This window comes from Chelon labrosus (genome assembly GCF_963514085.1).
Source record: "Chelon labrosus genome assembly, chromosome: 7".
NCBI classification, from domain to species: domain Eukaryota; kingdom Metazoa; phylum Chordata; class Actinopteri; order Mugiliformes; family Mugilidae; genus Chelon; species Chelon labrosus.
This window is the reverse complement of record NC_140343.1, coordinates 3,641,141-3,663,087: the sequence shown is the minus strand read 5'-3', so window position 1 is coordinate 3,663,087 and position 21,947 is coordinate 3,641,141. Positions and strand designations below refer to the sequence as shown.

General features: G+C 42.5%; 1 protein-coding gene across 1 annotated transcript in view; it reads left to right on the top strand.

The window, feature by feature from the left end:
- The window catches only part of gmds (GDP-mannose 4,6-dehydratase), a 182,553-nt gene that overhangs the window by 26,976 nt on the left and 133,630 nt on the right, over window positions 1–21,947 (top strand). The gene's annotated exons all lie outside the window — the stretch shown is intronic.

Sequence of the window (21,947 nt, the reverse complement as noted above, 5' to 3'; positions counted from 1 at the left end):
CGGTAGCCCGTGGCGTGTTTGTCGTTATCAGACTCACCGCAATGGACGCGAAAAGCTGCGATCATTTGTTTAATTAGTTTGGTGTAGTTAGTAAGAGAGGAGAGATGAGGTGAGCTGACGGTAACCAGGGATTACACTAAATATTTATTCAACTCATCAATCTTCCTGTTGCTATGTCCTCCAGGGAGACATTTGGCAATAATAATCAGCTTCATACTGGATGTTCTGTAATGATTTATCTGAAGCAGTGCTGGTGTCTGTGTAGACGCCGTGTCACGATCAGCTAATTCCATCTAATCTGCTTTTGTGAGAATGTATCGCTGCATGAACACTTTTATCCTCTGGTAATTAGACCAAACCTGTAATTAGAGGCTACAAATATCCGAATGCATATCTAAGATACATACTTATCTGGGGGGGGGGGTTTGAACCCAGAAATAGGAAGACATGTTTGGACTACATCTCAAGTTCAAGTCCGCTAAAGTCGACTGATAAAGACATAGATTAAAGGCGCTTTTCGACTGCCTTATGCTGAGTCATATGATTTCTATTCATTTTCTATTCTTTTGTTCGTATTTTAATACGATCATCCGAGCTGTCACTTATTTCATTGTGTGCTTTATTGTTTGTTTCCAGAATTATTTCACATGCCAGCACGCGGTTTATTATTCCTGCCCGATTTAGACGCTGTAATTATCATCCTTACTCATTTTAGAGTGCTGTAAAAGTATTTTTTAGAAAAACAAGTTGGCTAAATGTGAAACTAAATGTTCTCTTTGTTGGCTTTTTTATTTTTGGATAAGGGCCCTTTCCTAAAACTAATCAGCGAATCCAGCAAATCTTTCCAAAGCTGGCACGATAAACTCTTTTTCTTCTGATACTTCTTTTTTCTTTCTTTGTGTATTTTAAATGCAAAGGTTTTTTAGTTGCATGTATAAAGAGACAGATCCTGTGCATTGATGTTGAAGCTCAGTGTGGCGTCTCCAGACCTGACGTCATCCTAATTCAAAAACGGTCAAAGAGGTGGGAGCGTGAGCGGAGGTGAGGCCGGCGATGAGCGACTTGTGACGGCACCCACCTGTGACTCAAAAGCAGCCACGCCCCTTAATTTCTACAGTCGACTGTAGTGTGGTGAAAGTCGACACCGACTAGTCTCTGATGACATCTCTAATAAAAACACGGTAGAAACTAATGAAATCTATATTACTGAACTGAGAACAGACAGCTCATGCGCTACATACAGATATGTATAGCCTGTATAAGAACAGGCAGCACTTCAGCACCATCAGTAGCATTTAATAGTACTCTATTTCTCTGAAGAGAAACTTAACTTTGACAAATAGTTGATGTGCAGCCTCCTTCTCTCTGTTACCACACATAAAGTGTTCGGTGCAGTTGTTAATTCACTGCCGTCGAGAGAATTTGGAACGTTCCTCTGCTAGCGTTAGCGGATGTCTTTTCAGATGAGTGTAACACAGCAATGAAGTTGACAAACTGACTGATACGAGGCTGTAAACATGTTTATTTCTGCTGTGAAGTTGGACATTTATCCATCATGGAGGTCTGCGGGGATTGACTCGCTTTTGGAGCCTCAAGTGGACATTAGAGGAACTGCTGTTTTTGACACAAATTGTTTACAGTCTGCAGTTTGACGCTTGATATTGACATTGTAGTTTCACTGTGAGGGTTTTGAGACTTGCGGTACGGTGTTAACATAAAGGTCACTGCACCCAGATGTAACATACTGTCATCTAGGTGTATATAAGGTAGATTGGAATGTGCACTATGCAAATAGGCGTTATATCGCAGTCTCAGTACCTGTTTAGTCAAAGTGAGTTTACACAAAGCGCACAGAGACACACATCTCGGTTGACTCAGCGATTTGTCTGCATTGTTATTTTCTCCAGTATGCGTACACAGCGGTGTTTACATAGACATTATAACATGTGTACAAAGGGATTTCAGTGAGTACACTCGCTGACTCTGTACATACACTCAAGCAGGAGCGCATGGGAAACAGCCACCTTTTTGAAACAAACAACACCTAGACTTTATTATTATTATTATTATTATTATTATTATTATCATGATGATGATTTCATGAAGAAAATCAGTCATCATATCTTCTTCCTCTGTCACGGGTGCAGCCTCTTAATTATCCCCCCAAACACCCACGTAGGATGAGAAGATGCAGCCTCACTTATTCCTTCAATCAATGACATAAGCTCATTGCTCATAACAAACATCGTTGCTAATCTGCGAACACAAGTCCCGACTGCTGCTGCTGCTGCTGCTGCTGCTGCTGCTGCTGAGCTCACATCCTCATAAATGCAACACACGCTTCCCATTTTAATGGCGTGTTTGTGTAACGCCGCTGTTTTGTTTTGAGTGTGTCTTCCCAGCGTGGGCTTGCAATCATATCTCGGTTGTAGACAGCTCAAAGGCTTCCTAAGTGCTTTGAGAAGAAAATGATCATGTTAAAGTCCATTAGGGATGAAAGAAGGGCTTCATAATTGTTGTTTCACAATCTGTAAATTTCCTTTTTTTTTTTTTTTAACCAGTGTCACAATCTGAAATGGTTCCAAAAGACACCGTTCCCTTTATTATTTGGGTTGAGGGAATGTGTGTGTGTTGGGTAATCTGAGGCTTGGCAATCTATTTACAAAAGCCCGCCATGATCTCACTTGTTTGGATCACACGTTGTGGAATGATGAGCGTGAAAGAAAAACAAGGAGAGAAGAGTTTGAATCGAGGGCAGAGATGAGTTACGACATTAGATACTAATCTTGATGACTCTTAATTGTTTTTATTCTTTTTTTTTTCCAGTGACTTAATGAAGCTCACATATTACAGCATCAGTTTTTTTTTCTGTACCTTCTTTGTGTGTGTGTGTGTGTGTGTGTGTGTGTGTGTGTGTGTGTGTGTGTGTGTGTGTGTGTGTGTGTGTGTGTGTGTGTGTGTGTGTGTGTGTGTGTGTGTGTGTGTGTGTGTGTGTGTGTGTGTGTGTGTGTGTGTGTGTGTGTGTGTGTGTGTGTGTGCTGCCTTTACCTGTGCGTTTTAATTGAAGCCTTAAATCATGCTGTCATACTGTTATGAAGGGTTGGGCCGCTCTACCTTTTCTCCTGTCAGCCAAACAAACAGGCCTTTATTCTCAGAAAGAGCGGCATGTTCAGGTACAGGAAACATAGAGTGCAGCTGCTCCTTGTGGTATTCATCAAGCTAAAGAAATCTCTTTAGGTTGCTTTGCAGGGATCTGCTTCTGTTTGTGAGCGAGGTCCGGATTCTCTGGAGAGACAGGAAGAAACTGGCAGCGGTGAGACTGCATGTGAAGTTAATAGCATTTGGCGAGTTGTAGCGGTGATAGCGACGTGACAGTAGGCGTCGCACAAAGTTGAACTGAAAACAACTCGGAGGCGGCGGCCAGTGGGAGTGACTGATACACTTCACCAACGCTGAACTAAAACCCCGAATGTTAACCGCAAGGAAACGCCCTCTTTTGTTCAAATTTGACCACAGTCCAGTTGGTTCCTCACAGGGAGGCGTTGTAGAGTCATATGGCCTGAGGAAGAAACGACCTCCTCAACCTGTCCGTGGAGCAGGACAGAGACAGCAGCCTGTCACTGAACGAGCTTCTCTGTTCGACTATGGTGTCATGTAGAGGGTGGTGGACGTTGTTCATGATGGATTGGAGTTTGTTCAAGGTCCTTGCATCTGCCACCGATGTCAGGGACTCCAGCTCTGCCCCTTACCACCAATACCATTTCCTGCATCTTCTCATCAGAAAGCTTCCTGTGAGATTGTGACGAGTCGACATATGAGAGAGACTCATAGAGCATTAGATTTTAACAGCATGCTGCAATTAAAAGCCATATGCAAGATGTGAAACTTCAGGTAAAAGATTGTGAAGGTACCACAGATCTCTTGGACCAATGACAGCCTTAGCTTTTAGTTTAAAAGTAAAATTGTTTTCCCAATTGCAATATCTCTAAATGAACTGATATCGAATCGGTACCTTGCGAATCGGAATCGATTCTGGAAATAAGTAGCTATACATTACTCTTAATGCTGATGGTGGGTTTGGGGCATCTGGTGGATGCAGATGGAGCGGTGGCGGCGTCTTTGACGGCGTTGTCTCTCAAACAGAGAGAGCAGCGACTTCAAGATTATCTTGCTACGCCCATGCACTAGCAATGTTTTTATGTTCAGCTTGTTTCACTCAAAAAATATTTGCGTAGGAAAGTGTTCCTTAGACAACCAGAGCTTTAACCCTTTATAGGACACCCATTGAAATACTTGGAAAGTGTTGTTGTGGGGCATAAGAAGACTTTTTTCACGTAGAAAGTCAAGATCAATCAAGTTACCATATATGGTTCCTTGACCTTAAATGGTAAACAAATGTAAACATGTATTTAGACCATTAGAACATAAGGTCGATTCTTCTTCGCGGTACCTAATAAAGCAGTTTCACTCAGCGTTCATGCGGAGGTGGACCTTGCATTTGACATTTGCGAGACAAAGGGACACAATTTAAAATGTGTGCGGAAGTTATCAAATATGGTTCCTCGCCCCTTAAAGGGTTAAATGAAATCAAATCAAATCTGAGACCCTGTGCATTGAATCAATTCGATCCCGGAAGTTAGTAGTGATACCCTGCGCTAATTCTAAAAGCGGGTTGGGGGGGGTCTGGTGAACCCAGATGGAGTGGTGGCCACGTCATTGACTGTATTTTCTTTCAAACAGAGAGAGCAATAACTTCAAGACTAACTAGCTATGTCCATGTGCTAACAATGTTTTTATGTTCAGCTTGTTTCACTCTAAAAATATTTGGGCTAGGAAAGTGTTCCTTAGGCAACCACAGCTCGGAACTGTCATCCAAGCGTAGGGAGATGAGCGAATCGCTTTATATTTGGACGAGGCTTTTAATGTGTGGGATAAATGGTGGAGATGGTAATAACAGGTGGGTGTGCACAGTTGCATGATCAGCTTTTGGAGATAATTGTACGAAGATTAAAGTGTTCTACGTTAAAAAAATAAAGATATTATTAAATTCAAATAGGAAATTGAGGCAGCCGGGTTAGTTTGTTTGGTTTTCAGTCGAGTGTATGGAAGCCTTGTCAAGAAAAAGCAATTATGACTACAACTGAGGCAGTGACGTGAAGTGTTTGAATAGACGGAGAGTTTTGTAATAATAATTGAGATCAACGCCCGGTGTCGAGATTCCAGTTCATCCGGACGCCGTTGGAATGGGGTTAAAGGCAGAGCTCTTTGCAGGTCGGTCAACTTTATCCACCCCAATGTGGGAAAACTATCTCTTCATGGGTCTTGGTTTGCACATGTGGGCATTGTCCTGTTGAAACAATAAAGGCCATTCCCCGAATTGTTGCCACAAAGTTGGAAGCCTAGAATACTTTGCATGCTTGGAGACCTTGGACCTAGATCAACACATAAAAAAAACTTCCCTTAGACCAAAAGTAAACAAAAATCTGTGGTCTGCATACTTTAGGCCGTATCCGACCAGAATAAAACATGAGTAATGATTATTAAACAAATAAATGAAACACCATTCACTCATTTATTCTTGATTCCTTGTGTTTGAATCATGAGGTAAGTGTGCGGCCCCATCTACCGGTACCTTCGCTCCAGCAGTTCGCTCGCTGCCAGACACATGAGTGGCAAACAGAAAAAAGATCATTAATCAAACTATCAGCACTCGGTCATTGTTTCTCTCGGCCTTCCTGCCTCTGCCGTTTGCTTCTCACTTTTTCCGTCTCCGCCACAGTGGAAAATTGAGATATTCTTTGTTTTAAAGTCTCGGGAACTTTCAGGAGTCTGAGAAGAAGTAGTTGGAAAGGCTTCAAAATGTGTTGTTTTCATATGGTTTAAGAATCCTACGGTTGCAGGTGAAGTTCAAAAGCTGTCTCTAAGTGCTTCGGTGCTTGTTTTCAACCCGTTAAAGCAGCTGAATCATGGCTATTGAGAAAGTGTCTGCTCCTCACAAAGGGAAGAAAAGGTGAGAAATTAGTTCCTTCTTTGTCACAGATTGAAAGCCCGAATCCTCGCTTGCCTTCGGGCTGCTGCGGGATTGCAGTTAAGATCATGATTACTCTCCCTCATTATCGTCATTAGCGGTGGTATCAACAGAAGAGACGCGAAACGTCTCTGGCAGTGTGAGAACCTGGTAGCAAAGTGTGATAAATGGCCGCCGCGGCTCTGTTATTCGCGAACGTTGATTCTGTCACTGAGAAGAATGGTTTTCAGTTTTCCACCGTACCATCAATCATCGGCGCTGGCGTCTGGCAGGGCGGGATGGGCTGACGGACAGACTATGTGGGGGGAGAGTTGGGGGGTGAGGCAGATGAGCGCTGAACTGTCAGGAGGCCGCCGGCTTCCAACTGTTGACTCAAAGCTTGTAACCCCTCGGTCTTCCTGAGCTCACAGACAGATTCCTGTAATTGTTTTTGTTTGAGTCCGACCCGGTTTCATCGTATTTGTTATCGCATAAATCAGCCAACGGTGGTGTCACCACTTAAAATAAAGAGAGACAACGGCGGGGATATCTGTGCAGCTACAGCCAAATCATTACCCGCTTGATTATTTTTTCAATTAAATCGATCTGATGCTGGATTTTTGAGGCTGATTAGTTTATGTGAGAAAGTGGCCAACAAGAATGGATCATCTGGTATTAATTTTCTAAATTAAATAATGTATTTTTTTTGTTACCTTTCAGTGAATTAATATCCTTACATGGTGTGTCTGTTACAGATTAATGTAGTCCGAAAATGTCAGTCTTCCTATTTACTGATGGGGCTGTAAAATTTTGAGTTAATAGTTTAATTTATAAAAAAATAAATAAGAGCCAGACCAGAAACGGCAAATCCTCACATTTGAGAAGCTGAAATCACTGCATTTCCCCATAATTATTGCATTGCTGTCAATAAATTCTAGGGATGTCCCGATTAATATCAAGTATCGGGGCATGTCCAGGCATTTTAAGAAACAAAAGGATCGGTATCAGGCTTTAGCCAAAATCTGAGAGCCCGATCTTTTAAAGGTCTGCAGTAAACCCAAACCACGTCCCTGCAGTGTCAACACTTCTTCTTCTTCTTCTGTATTAATGACGGTTGACTAGCATCAAAGCTGCCAAAAATCAAAGAAGAAGAAGAAGAACTCGTTTGGAAGAACTTTACTCTGGAAAATGAATTATGCAATGTGGACGTTTGGTGACTTGGTAGTAGGATCCTGATCAGTACTACCAACTTGATTCAACCGATGCTAAATGTATAATCAAAACCGAACGCAGTCCAGCCCTGGAGTCGAGGGGAAAAATCTTCTAGAGAGGGTTAGGGAGTTTATGGCAGCGTTGGATGACCTGAACATTTCTGGAGTAGAGAACACAAGGTACGAGCTACCCTCTCCACTCAACATTACCTTTGATAGAAAGATTTATTGGACTGAATCCAGTCGGAAGCTGCTCAGTAATCGACTTAAGGATCTCAACAAAGAGCCCTGAGAGCCCAGTGCATGGAGCTTCCCTCCAAACTCCAGGGAACCCAATCTGATTGAGCATCTGCAGGAGGAACTGGAAGAAGCCCGAGCTAGTGAGGCCCCAAAATGCAACCTGCAATATTGTTTATTAAAGATTGGATCTGTGCTTGGATCGGATCGATTGGAGCGCAAAAAAACTTGATGTGGACAGCCCTAAGAAATTCACTAAATTAATTAATCACCCGATCATGTCAGCTTGGCGCTGAGTCGGAGACGTTGCGGAAAACCATTGAAGTCAAAGACATCTCAGAGCTGTTTTCTTTAGGATGAAACCGTGGCGGGCTCCTTTCTGAGGCGTTGCTAACCGCTTTGGAGAGCGGCCCTCTTAGCGGCCGGTGCGTTGTCGCAGGCATGCCCAAACTGCAGCAAGCGACCTTCTGAAAGTCTGCGTTTATCTGCGTCCCTACCCGTCTGGCTTGGGTTAGGGGCTCGTCCGTGGGGCGACGATTAGCGCCATCTAACAGAGAGCCGAACACGATCAGTCAGGAGATAATCTGTGTGTGTGTGTGTGTGTGTGTGTGTGTGTGTGCAACGTGGGGAACACTCCAAAGAAAACACTCGGCTGTTTTCTTTACTGCTCTCTCTCTCCACACACACTTCTTTCTCACACACACACAAAACGATTACTGAGAGTTAAGCAAGAAGTGACACATGGAAGAAGAGTGGGCGTTTGTAATTTTGTGTGTCGGCGTGTATTTCTCCAACCGTGTTCGGGTTCTCTCGTTGCTGTAGGTGAACTCATCATAGGGTGTCGGGGTATAGCTGTCGCCAAGTGGCAAAACTTAAGGGGTCCTCTGACGTTCCCAGCCCCCTCCCCTTTAAACATTCCTTCCCTCAATTATGAACATAATGATGGGAAAGAAGCCATAGATACACAAACTTACACCAGGCCTGTGTTCACACTTTCCCCTGACCGGACAGGCATTTTCACAGTGAGAACCAATGCACACACATTCACACACCTGGGATTTTTTTTTTCATCTTCCCATGCTGAATTTTTTCCTATGTCCCCACGCCACTGGTATGGTAATATCTGCTCTGGCGTGGTAACCTAAGCTGGGAGTGTTTAGACATGTGTGGCCGGCGCAGGCCACCGCCACAGCTAAACGTTTACAATAATAGTCTCCAAGTGATGCCTGTTGTAATAAAAGTCAAACGTCCCGCCCCCGGTGCAGTGAAACCGATCTGTCGTTCTGATCTTATTACAGTCAAATTAAACTGTCGTGCCTCGGGCAGAGAGGCTGTAAACTGTGGAACTTGAATAAAAACACACGCCGCCACTCGCCAGAACCTCTTCACACACACCCACACACCCACACACCCCCACACACACACACACACACACACACACACACACACACACACACTCACAGGTGCGAGGCTGAGTCGGTGCTGTCGGTAACGGCAGCCAGTTCGGCGTGTGGAGGCGCTGCTGTGGGAATACACCGAAACTGTTTCAAGCACATAACTCGCATAACTTTGCTGTTTGTTTTGCCAATATAAACTACCCCCTGCAAATTAAAAGGAAGAGACGTCTTTGCAGATTTTTTTTAGAAATGGTTGAAAAATTGGATTTATTTATCAGAATTGTATACGTCCAAAGCCGGGGTATCGAACTTGGTTTAGTTTTAGGGGCTACATGCAGCCCAAGCTGATCTCATGTGGGCCAGACCAGTAACATAATAACCTAATAACCTATAAATAACGGCAGCGCCACAATTTTCCCTTTGTTTTAGTGCAAGGAAGAAAAAGTACATTATTTTTTTATAAAATATTTTATGAAAAACCTGAAATTTTTAAAAGAAAATTAAGCTTTGCTGACATCTGTTGTTTAGTTCTGGGTCTCAGTGTTGTGTTATGTCCACAACTCTTAGTGTACAAATTAGAAATAGGTGCCAATTTTATTGAAATTTTTTTAATTTTAATTTTTTTTTTGAAATTGGACACTTTGGAGGGCTGGTTTTGGCCTGGATTGTTTTTGCATTTCCTGCATGAAGTTACCCATCGATTGTTTTGCTAAACTGTGAACTTCAATGGCTTCCAGACGTAGACGTTTGTCTAGCAGCCAGAGGTGTCAAAAGTATTCACATTCTGTACTTAAGTAAAAGTACGGATACTTGTGTAAAAAAATACTCTGGTAAAAGTAAAAGTACTGATTCAACTCCTTTACTCAAGTAAAAGTAAGAAAGTACAGGCTATGAAATGTACTTAAGTAAAAAGTAAAAATGATTTTGCCATTAATGAAACAATTCATCCGTTAATTTTGCAAAATGAAAAAGTTCTAGCAGAATAATCTAGACTGAATTGACCAGATGTCCTGCATGAACATGTGAATAATTTTTAATAATAAATTGAGGGTTATTGGGTTGTTGTTTTTAAACCGCTAGCTAGTGTTAGCTATAAACTATCAAAAGGTGTGTTTCCATAGCATTGCTAATGTTGTAAACTAGCTTCCAAAAAATCCTCAAAAAGCTAATGATAGCAACAGAAACCACACCATACCTGAATTTGTTTGTTTCACATTAGACCAGTAGTTCTCAAATAGTGGGGTCAGGTGGACTTTCAGTATTACTGTTTTTATTGATGCTTGAACGATAAACACGCCTCCAGTCACTAGGTGGCAGCAGAGCTCAAACTAACCAACAGGCTGCCTGTTCAAAACAGTAGAAGAAGAACACAGGAAGCGCATCGTCGACTTTCCTTCTCTAGTCCGATGCTCTAGTCATGTCCGATCATGTCACGTCTTTTACGTGGAGGTTAAAAAAGTAACGAGCTTGTTTTTCAAATGTAAGGAGTAGAAAGTACAGATATTTGTGTAGAAATGTAGGGAGTAAAAGTAAAAAGTCGTCAGAAAAAAAAATAGTCAAGTAAAGTGCAGATACCTGAAAAATCTACTCAAGTACAGTAACGAAGTATTTGTACTTCGTTACTTGACACCTCTGCTAGCAGCGATGTTTTGCAACCAAGAATTTTGTGTACATGACTTCCCATGTCTTCACTGTTAACATGCAAGCTCCATTTGAAGGCAGGAGAAGTTCAAACCAAATGTGGACTGACTGGAGTTGTTGGTCTGGTGTCTCTCTGTTTAGAACTGTTGATGCTCCGGCTAAGATCTGCCTGGGACAATCAAATCATCTTGGCTCAATCTTTATCCTGTCGGGTTGAATATGCAGTCAGAAAAGCCAGCTGTTTAGAGTCCGCCATCGCATCTGTTGTAAAAGATACTGACAACAAAATAACTTTAAAGGACGAATAATTTAACAGTAATTAAGGCATTTGTTGAGAATATTATCCGGTTAAGTCTGTGTAACAGCTGAAACACGCCTCATAATGAAATCCAAATGAAGTGTTACCAGACTTAAATGCACAGCAAAGATCTTGGCAAATTTCCCGAAAGAAACCACAGTTCTCACATGTCGTCCAATCAACTTCACAGGTGCGGCTCTAAAACACAGTCTCAAACTTTAAATCTGGAATTAACTGGTTGAAGAACATGTAGATGACAAATGAGACAAAACTATTGAGGCTGGACACTCGGTCCTATTGTTTGTGATTAAAAGATATGAAGGATTGTTTGCAGTGTGTAGTTACAGTAATATTTATAGATGTGAGAGGAAAATCCTCAGACGTGGTTTTAAAGACAATGTTAAAAATATGAGAAAAATGATATAAAATATGAAAACAAACTCAATTTATTCTACCTTTTTTTAAGGACTCCTACCGTTTTTTTCAGGACTCCTACCCAATGTAAAACAGTGATTTCAACATATTAATAGTTTAGTAAGTAAATTATCAGAAAATATATTTCCAAATTTTATAAATATAAAAAACGTTTTTAACTTGAAATTGTCAAATGTGAAAAAAGACAATTGACACGTTTGCAAGGTTGCAAAATTTGAATTTACTGTTAAAGGGGAATAGCACTAGCGTACGATAACAAAATTTTGGTGAAATTAATGAGTTTTGCGGCAGATAATGCGTTGTTTAGAGGCTGCGTTTCGGTGCCCCAGTCACTTCCACTACATGGATATACGCTGATCTAATTATCTCCCGAAGAAATACAAATTACAATAAAAGTTATATGGGTGAGTAAACGGCCGTATTTTATGCCAGAAATAAGGTCCAGGTTGTAAAAAACAGTAGTTCCCCTTTAAATCAAGGACACTCAATCAAAAACAAGCTCATAGATGAAGTTATAATGCATTATTTAGACGCTGCGTTTCGGTGCGCCATTACTTCCACTACATGGATATACGCTGATATAAATATCTCCCGAAGGAATACAAATTACACAAAAGTTACATGGGTGAGTAAATGACCGTATTTTATGCCAGAAATAAGGTCCAGGTTGTAAAAAACAGTAGTTCCCCTTTAAATTAAGGACAATCAATCAAAAATAATCCCATAGATGAAGTTATAAATGCCTAATTGTGATTTCAAGTCAAACACGTATCGTGAGAGAAGTGTTGCACGACACACGGAAACGTGTTTTACATGGACTCGTACTTGTTTTTGCTAAGGTTGAACACACCCCTAATCTGCAGCTTTAATATATCACACAGCAATCAAAACTAAAATCTAAAGCTTCAGTTGAGTTGCACAATATTTGACAGAAGTTTCTGTTGTGTTCTCTGTTCTTACGAGGAACCAACCTTAAGGAACAATCAGTTTGAATATCATTTGTAAACACAAAAAAAGTAAAAATCTTGCAACATCCTATTTCTTTATGGAGTGTTGAGATACATCTCAAGTATCTTTCAAGTATTTAATATTTGACCTATTTAATAAAAATATGGGTGTTTGGATGTCTGCTGTTGCTTTTGTTTCTCTGGATTGTGTCTTAACTTGGCAGCCGAGTCCTAAAAAAGAGAAAGAGAACATCTCTGAGCCAGATGTTTCTCTCTCTTCTCTTCTCTTTCTCTTCGGTGACATGTTTTTATTCTGAGACCCTGCTCAGGTTTAAGAGACATGGAGGCATTACCAGAGTGTCAGTCGGCACCTCGCTGCCCTGGGGAGAGCCGCAACAACAACACATGCACTGCAACACAGGCTTCAGTCATGGTTAGCTGTAACGTCGCAGCCCTGTTTTATGGTTAGAGATGGTTCTTTTCTCCGTTATTGACTTTGACTTGTGGGTTGAGTAAGAAAATACGGCCCGCCGTAACCGCATGTGAAGCCTCAGCGCTACTGCTCCGTGTTTTCTCAGATTTATGGATCACGCCGTGGATGTTACGCCGTTTGTCGTAATTTAACAAGTCCTCGCTGTCGAAGCCTTGTTCTTCTCAACGCGAATTAGGATTATGACGCTGATTCAGTCTTTGCACTGTGCTTAGGAAAACACTTTGAGGCATGAGTTATTGAAACGCAGCCAGTATTTGGAAACTTACACCTAAAAGAGCAGCGAAACCACAACAATGGTTTGGAAGGCAGTGGTGGGATTTGTTTTACGTGCATACTCACACTGTGTAATTGTAATAATTATCCTACCAATAACACTTTTTGCCACTGAAAGAAGTTGAAAAAAAAGTCTAATTTAGTTAAAGACCTCAAGCCTGAAGCACTTTGAGTATTTAACTTTTATGTTTGCGTGTCAAATTTATGTTATTGACGATTTAGGACTTTCTAAATACCTTCTGCGGTATGAAATACCTTAAAACTTTTACTCACAACTGATGTAGTGTTTGCTGTCAGCATTTAAACTGAGGGCAAAACCATGTTGGATGTCTCCACTTTGGATTACAATGGAAAACATCGGTATATTTACCTGTCATTTGCTACTGCTAGTTTTTTGCAACATGGCTGAATATTTTTCCGATTCTGAGGTTGTGGACGAACCATAGCGAAATGAACGAGTTTCGCGGCAGATAATGCGTTATTTAGAGGCTGCGTTTCGGTGCCCCATTCACTCCCACTCTATGGATATACACAGATCTAAATATCTCCCAAAGGACTACAAATTACACAAAAGTTTTATGGATGAGTAAATTATTGTATTTTATGCCAGAAATAAGGTCCAGGTTGAAAAAAAAAAAGTAGTTCCCCTTTAACGGCTTTCCCAGTAGCTCTCTTTAGTTATTTTCTAACTTGTTTTTATATTATATAACTTAAACATCTTTCATATCTGCTACTATGAGATGAAGCTACTGGACACCAAATTTCCATCAGGATAAATAAAGTCTAATTTAATCTAATCTAGATCCAGTATTTCTTCAAAATGATAAAAATTTTCTGTATAAATAAATAAACCACCTATGCCAGCCTTCTTTAGGGAGAGTATGGCGCTAGGGGTTTCTCAAATTCTGGAGCATACCTCCTAAAGTCTCTAATTTTGTGGTTTCATGGGGACAGAAATAGGCCAAAAAATACAATGGCAGAAAAAAAAATAACACGTTTGCAAACACAAAACCTAAAAGTACGCATAGTTACAGAGGAGCGGATGCAAGGTCAGGCTTTAGTGGTGCAACAGATTTCTGTACGTGCGTCAGCTTTCTGAAACGTGTCATGTTGATTTATGTAGCAGGTAGCTTCTGTCATGAGGCTCTTGCGTGTTTCTTATTGCTTTGTTTTGTTTTTTGTCAATGAAGCAGACGCCATCTAGTCCCAGAGCGTGTTCCAAGACGATTATTTTTATCCTCGTTTTGTCCACATAGCGTGGGATCATTTGGTTTAAAAATGATCTTGTCTTTATTTTTGTCCAGGAAACCAGTCCTGTGTTTGATTCTTATCAGACCAACTAATCTCTTTGGTTCTCTACAAAAGGAAGAACTTGCTTTTTTTTTTTAAATTCAAGTCACCTGTGTGAAGCCTCCCTCACAAGGCGTAATTGTTTTATCTGCCAAGACATTTAAGGAATCCAGAGCGTTGTCATACCTCAAGGGATGATCCCGAGGAAAAAGGACAAGAATGAAAACGGCCATACACGTCAACCGTTTGAACACGCTGGGAACTAACGCATCGGCTGATTGACTGATTGATTGATTGATATGTGCCCTAACGTCTGCAGACATTTTCCGCATGCAGGAACAGAAAACACTATAAAAAAACCATCAGCCCTTCAATGAGCCTGTGATTAGGCGAGAGGAGCGGCTGCCAGGGCTGACTTGGCCGAGCACCAGGAGTGTCATTGTGGTATGTTGTTGTTTGCTTACAAGTGTAACCGCGCTGGGAGATTGTCACAGACACAATAGCAGCTCTCATTTCTCCATGTGTGCGTCTGTTGATACTTGCTGTCGGATTTGAGCAGTGATCCGTGACGGCTACGTAATGGGCAGGTCTCGGCAGAATTCCTGAAATGGCAGTTAAGGTGGCAATAGTTTTCTTTTTATATTTCTTTTATTATTATTATTGCTTTCCACAACATATCTATGTCTGGCTTCATAATCCACAAGATATTTACAACGATCAGCCACAACATTATGACCAGGAGAATTCAGTGTGACAATTCATTGTTCTGCTGGGAAACTTTTAGACCTGGCATTCATTGGTGTGGATGTTAGACATCTTAGACATGTAGCACCCACCTAGACCAGACCAGGCACCCCCACCCCATAGCAATGACACTCCTTGATGGCAGCAGCCATCCCCAGCAGGATGCAGCCTGACACAGACACACACACAAAAACACTTTAGGAACAACTAAAAAAAAAAACATGAAGAACAGTACAAGGTGTTGACCTGGCCTCCAAATTCACTAGATCCCAAACTGACCAAGTATCTGAGGGATGATCCACAGAGGCCCCTCCCCTCAAAGCCCCCCCCACTAACAACATTCTGTTGCCAGACACCACAGGACACCCTCAAAAGACCCATGTCCATTCTCTGATGAGTCACAACTATTTTGGAGGCACAAGGGAGACCTACACGATATTAGGAAGGTGGTCATAATGTTATGCCTGATCGGTGTGCGTCTCAGTGTTGTTGCCCGTCTAGTTCGAGGAGGAGACATTGTGCTTCCCCCTCGGCTGGTTTCCTAGATGTAATGACAAAAACCCTTTGACGACTAATGAAAACACGGCAGCTCCGCCTGTGCCCTCTCGTTCCCTCTATCTCCGACAGACAGGAAGTGAACACCGGGTCCTGAATATGTGAATATGCAGATGAAGTGTAAGGTATCGCCGCAGAGGAAGAGATTTCATATGCGAGGCTTTGAATGGGTCTCTGTGAGCCCAGCTCGGTATCCGCTCCCACGCGGTAAAGCCGGGTAAGGCGACCCGGGGCCCGGACAGGTTGTGGTCAGCCTCACCGGGACAGCAGAGGTCCGAGAGGTGAGAGAGCTTTGTTGTCTCCGGCGGCTGTGGCGGAGGCGAGGACAGAGGGTTCAGTGAAAACATAATCGAGGGAGACATCAGATACGAGTGTGAGACTTTTTTGTCTGCATAAACCGGCAGTGGGCTCCTGAGGACTGCATCATGCTGGGACCTCGTATTGACCAACCCGTTATTAAATTAGATTGTGAAACTGGGAAGGAAAAAGTGTTTTCTTTCATTTGTAGCTCTCAAATGACTGGTTAGTTCGTGCTCAGGGGACATTGAGGAGGAGACGTCTTTGTGGGATTTTGAAATATTGTTTGGGATTAGTTAACGTTTGCAACTAAAAGTAACGCATCTGAGCCGTTTTAAAGTAACTGTGATAATTTCCACTTTCTCATTGTATGTTGCATAGTTCCTCAAGCAGTGTAGGCTTTGTGTAGACTAGCTGCAGGAGTATAAACCAAGCTTTATGGTCAGTGCTTCTTTACCAGGAGTTAAGGTTGGAAATGTTTTCCACAATACCTACATTTGTCTATTTGTGCCGTGGAATGTTTATGCTACGTTCACACTTGCGGCGAGAGCAAGAAGCTACGATGCATTATCAATACAAGCTGACATCCAATGACACATCACCAATCATAGGCATTAGTTTCACCTGTTACCGTGTAATATAAGAAGTCAATGTACGTTCAAAACCCCCCGTTGATGACATCCCCGAGCATTTGAGTGACTAGCATGACTCTGGGACAGTGTCGCTAGCAAAGCTGGCTCAGTCGTAGCTTTTGTTGCTCTTCGCTGTGTTTTCAGTGGTGTGGGCTTCGAGCGAAAGCAGCATGAGTTTAAACCAAAAGCTTCCTCTCATTGTATCAAGTGTTTTTCTGTCCCATTGTCTTGCTTGGTGCTACCACCTTGAGGTTGGAAAGTTAAAGGGTCGTCGCTCTAAAAGTGGACGCGCCGGTCGGCTCCGTCAGACTTTGCCACTGAGAACGCACATTTCAGAGTTATCTCTGGTGTGAGAGTGAGTCTTAAACTTTGCCCCGCTGAAGTTTGTGCAAATATAATTATGTTCTAGAGCAAACAGCTGGAGAGCCAGAGGTTGCGCTTGTGGTTTAGCCAGGTTGCTCGCGGATCGTGGGATACTTGGGGTCAGCAGACTTTCTTCCTACACATGCTCCTGTGGGGTGACCGTGATCCGTCCATCAGCCACTGAAAACATTAGTTTAGTCACATTACATATTTCACCACAGTTTTGACTTGATACGTACACCAATCAGCCTTAACATTATGACCACTGACAGGAGAAGTAAATAGCATCGCCCATCTTGTGAGAGTTCAGTGTTCTGCTGGGAAACTTCTGTTCCTGGTATTCATTGGTGTGGATGTTACTTAGACATGTAGCACCCACCTAGACCAGACCAGGCACCCCCACCCCATAGCAATGACACTCCTTGATGGCAGCAGCCATCCCCAGCAGGATGCAGCCTGACACAGACACACACACAAAAACACTTTAGGAACAACTCAAAAAAACACGAAGAACAGCACAAGGTGTTGACCTGGCCTCCAAATTCACTAGATCCCAAACTGATCAAGTATCTGTGGGATGATCCACAGAGGCCCCTCCCCTCAAAGACCCCCCACTAACAAGATTTTGTCACCAGATACCACAGGACACCCTCAGAAGGCCCATGTCCATTCTCTGATGAGTCACCACAAGGGAGACCTACATAATATTAGAAAGGTGGTCATAATGTTATGCTTGATCAGTGTAATATGTCATTGCTTTGTTTCTAGCAACATATTCCACAAGCATCTTCCGCTTCAGGGATTGGATTGCAGTTGTTTAGGCCGAGCCTTCCTGGAAATATTCCTGCTACATGTTTCTTTGACTCCGTCTTTCCGCTGTGGTGGGACAAGTATTCGGAGATAAAGGAAAGACATTCTGCTGCCCTGCGTAGCGGAGAAAGCCTTTTCCATTGATATCTAAAACTTCCAGCCGAGCACTTCCCCTTCCCGAAAACCCTTCCCTGCCACAGGCCTCCTTCAAAGCCCGGCCACTCCGCAATGGTCCGACCCGGCATGCCGACCCCTGCTCCGATGTTCCCGCCCTGGTGAGAGAGGCGGGTGGAGCTGGGTTGGACTTGAACCCAGGCGATTGTCTTCAGCTAACCTTTCTGTGTGTGTGTGTGTGTGTGTGTGTGTGTGTGTGTGTGTGTGTGTGTGTGTGTGTGTGTGTGTGTGTACTTGTGTGTCCACGTGGGTCTGCAAAAGTGTGAATCATGAGTTTTCGCTGACGGTATGTTGATGGTATTTAAGGTCACGTGAACGCAGACAGATCTGAACACAGAGGAAACTTGTTGTTAAGATAATAAAACATTAGTAATATTGTTTTTTTAAAAGACTTCCTAATTTAGAAAGACATTTGAACACAATGTACAGACACGACCTACCCCCTAGTTCACACCACAAGATCTATTGTAGTGCATTTGAGCATGTTCATTACTAACGTCTTTTTAATATAATTGATATCTGTGAAGGTTCTCAGTCATCCAGATCATGGCATATCCAAAAAACAAAAGAAAGTGCAACTTGTTGGGTTTAATCCCTGTAGCTTCTTTAGAACTACGTTGGGGAGTTGGGGTTTTATTAGGAACATCTGTGGCAAACTCACGTCATGTGGGTCTGTAACGACTAGATACTCACCTGTAATTGCTGGTATTTGTTTTGGGTCTGTTTTTGGAGCTGAAGAAGTAATTTAGAGCTTACAAAGGTGCTTCATTGTTGATTTTTGAAAATTTATCACCTCAGGTTGACACCGCTAGCATGCTAGGAAACATGCATACGTATCCAGAACACGAAAAACATAAAAAGGACAAATTAGGAGCTAAAAGCTTTGTACTGCTGCAGATGAGCAACTAAAAGGTGGGTGTCATGCTCCTTTTGTCACCGTTTGTGATGAAAATGGGACGAAATGCATGTCGGCAAATGGAATAGCACAAGAAATGGTGGATCGGATTGGGACGATTGTGTGTTTTTACTCCTGAGACAATGTCACGACCAACTGTGATTGGTCCAAAAGTGAATTTCCTTCACAACGTCTCTCACTAAGGACAAAAAAATCTAACTTTCCATCTTTCTGAGTCATACGCACCAACCAACCAAACGTATTCTGTGTTTTCTGTTGCAGAGATTCGAGCAAAAGTAGCTTTCAATTAACATTTGTTAGCAGAATTGCAGATACACCACTGCACAACAATGTAGGCTACTATGTACCCTAACCCTAGACCAACAAGGGCACACTGCTGTGAGTGAGAAGGGTTCCTTTCATGGCCATAAATCAATTTCTAGGTCTGGTGATCTAATGCTTCACCTTCTGGCCTTTTTATGTTGTTTTGCTGACTGAAGTGAGGTCTCTTGAATACTCACCGTCCTCACAATTTCAACGGTTGTGTGTTTTGACGAAGGACAGCGGGGAGACATTTCCCGCCGGGGTGGTCGCAACTTAAAGCTCGCAGCTCGTCCATTTAGCCGACCTCATTACTCTCGCTCGTTGCCCCGATACTGTCCGTCCGTTGTGATCTTTGGAGTCGGCGGCGTTGTAGTTCTGTCAGTGCCGGTGTCAAAACTCGTGGCTCTATCCGTAGCTGTTTTAATAGAGATGGATGGAGGAGATTAAATCCCCATCACGGCCCCAGGCTCTGCAACACGTACTCCCGCTGAGCACGCTGTGATATCTCTTCCCAATAAGGACAGCCCTAACCCGCCATCGTCTCAAGATTAATGACCGGTATTAATGTTCTTGCTCTGTGTGCATTTACAAGCTCTGGGTTAATTTTAGCCTCCGTGCTAAAACTCTCCTGTAAATATCTGTACGCCTGTTGCACAATCTACCAACGGCCTGGTTTGGACGTTGTAGCGGGGGTCACTTGTTAATTTAATGCACGATACCTATGTGCATGTTTGTGTATGTATGTGAGCTGTCAGGGTTTTGATTGATCAACTCCTCTTCCCCTTAACCGAGCCACATACTTTGTGTGTTCAAACAGAGCAGAGTGGACTTGGCCAGCGCTCATATGAAAATATGAGCCTGCCTGTTGATTTATATTCTTGAATCTCCGCCAGATATTTCTTAATACGAGTATAATAATTTAACAACAAAACAGGCTCTTGTCCCTCAACGTTCACACCTTCCTTGTCAACCTCTTAATTAAAACACAACACCTTTCTTTTTTAATCTCCTTTTGCTCAGCACCTTTTGGAGTCATTTTAGGAATGCAAGGGTACATGCAGATGAAGAAATGAAGCCTTGTGTGGGAGGAACAGGAGGGGGGGTGGTGGTGGTGGTGGTGGTGGTGAAAGACGCGGAGGAAGGCGTAGAGATAAGAAAGTGCTAATGTCTCTAATCCGCTCCAGATGAAAGCTGTTGGTGGGACGGGGTCGGAGGGGGGGAAAGGATGAGGAGGGTGGGCCGCTCGTATATCACACCATCCTCAATTGAGCTTCCTCGTGGCGTGGGACGAGACGTGAGAGTGGGGAAATCGAGATCGCACGAGGTCACAAACGTGCACCTGTGTGACCCGGGCGAAGGTGGATCGACGGCTCTCCTTCCGTGTTCTCGGCTTTTCTTTGGTTTAGCAGCGTGCCAGCATTAGGAGGCTTCTGCGTCATCGTCAGATTCCTGTCGGTCTATTCCTGACAAAAACACTTAAACGTACGATAATAAGAAGACAGCTTACTGGCAGAAATAAGGTCGAGATAGGGAATCGAACAGGTTTACGTGTCTCCAATCAATCAAGGTTTCCAGATGTGTCTTTGCAGGCTGTCATTGTTACATAAGTCTTGATTGATTGAGTCACTGTTTGCACAGTTTAAATGTCACTTTCACTGCGAGTCATGTTAATCCAGGTTTTATCCCTGATTTATGATTCTGTGTTGGACCTGCAGAGGAAGTGTAGCTACAACACCACAACAACAACAACTGTGATTGGTCCAAAGTGTGTTACCTCGTCCACGTCTCTCTGCTGTCAGGCGAGGACAAAAAACAAACCCTCCCTCTTGGCTGCGTCCCTGCACACAATCTAACCAGATGTCTTCTGGTTTCCGTTGCAGAGATTTCAGTAAAAAGTAGCTGTTGATTAACATTCATTAGCTCCAGCTTCCAACATGAGCCGCTCGGTTTCTGTGAATGACGCCGACAAAACAGCCCTGTTTCCCGTGCAGGTGCATGAACCAAGCTCCAGTCGTTTTAAAGTAAAGGACACACTGCTGTGACTAAGATGGTTTCCTTTTATAGCAACTCTCTACATGCGGCAGGTCATTAATTACATTTCTACTTCTGGTAATCTAATGCCACACCTTCTGGCTTTTAAACCTTTTTTGTAAAACTAAACTAAACATGTAGGCCGAGTCCTTTCTAAAAATGAAAACTCGAAAGACAACCTATCTCCTTATCCAAAATCAAAACACATCAGTGAACAACACCCCAGTCCTAAATGTGTCTATACAAACAATATCTAGCCAGAGTGAACCAAAAGGTGTTAAAGTGATAAGTCCAACTCTTGGACCACAAAACAAAGTTTTCACTAACTAAATATTTCAAAGGTAATTCGTAATAACGATAAGCACAAGTCGCAGTAGGTTTGGTACACCAGTGTCGGGCAAACTGTTGTTCTGTTCCAGTCGCTGCAGAGTGATGTCAGCACAATGTCTACCTCCGACGGCGCAGGAAAATCTGCAAACCCGAAAACTGACAGGGCAGAAATGGCAGGGGCCACAGCGGAGATGATTGAACTGGGCAGGTACAGGTTAAGGCCAAAAAACTGTTCAGTTGTGGGTATTAGTTCAACTTTGAGTCAGTTTTGTCAGGCTTCACTGGTGTCGCACCAATAGTTTCCCGTCTGAAATATCTATCAGATTCATGGACCTGTCTAAAAAGATAGATAGATAGATAGATAGATAGATAGATACTTTATTAATCCCGAGGGAAATTCAAGCATCCAGTAGCAGTAACATACATTGAACATAAAATACAAAAGCTATATAAAAAATAGAAAGTGACTAGAAATAAAATGTTTATACAACTATAAACTATGTTAAAAATATAAAGTGAACTGTTAGAAATATAAATATAAAGTGACCTGTTAGAAATATAAA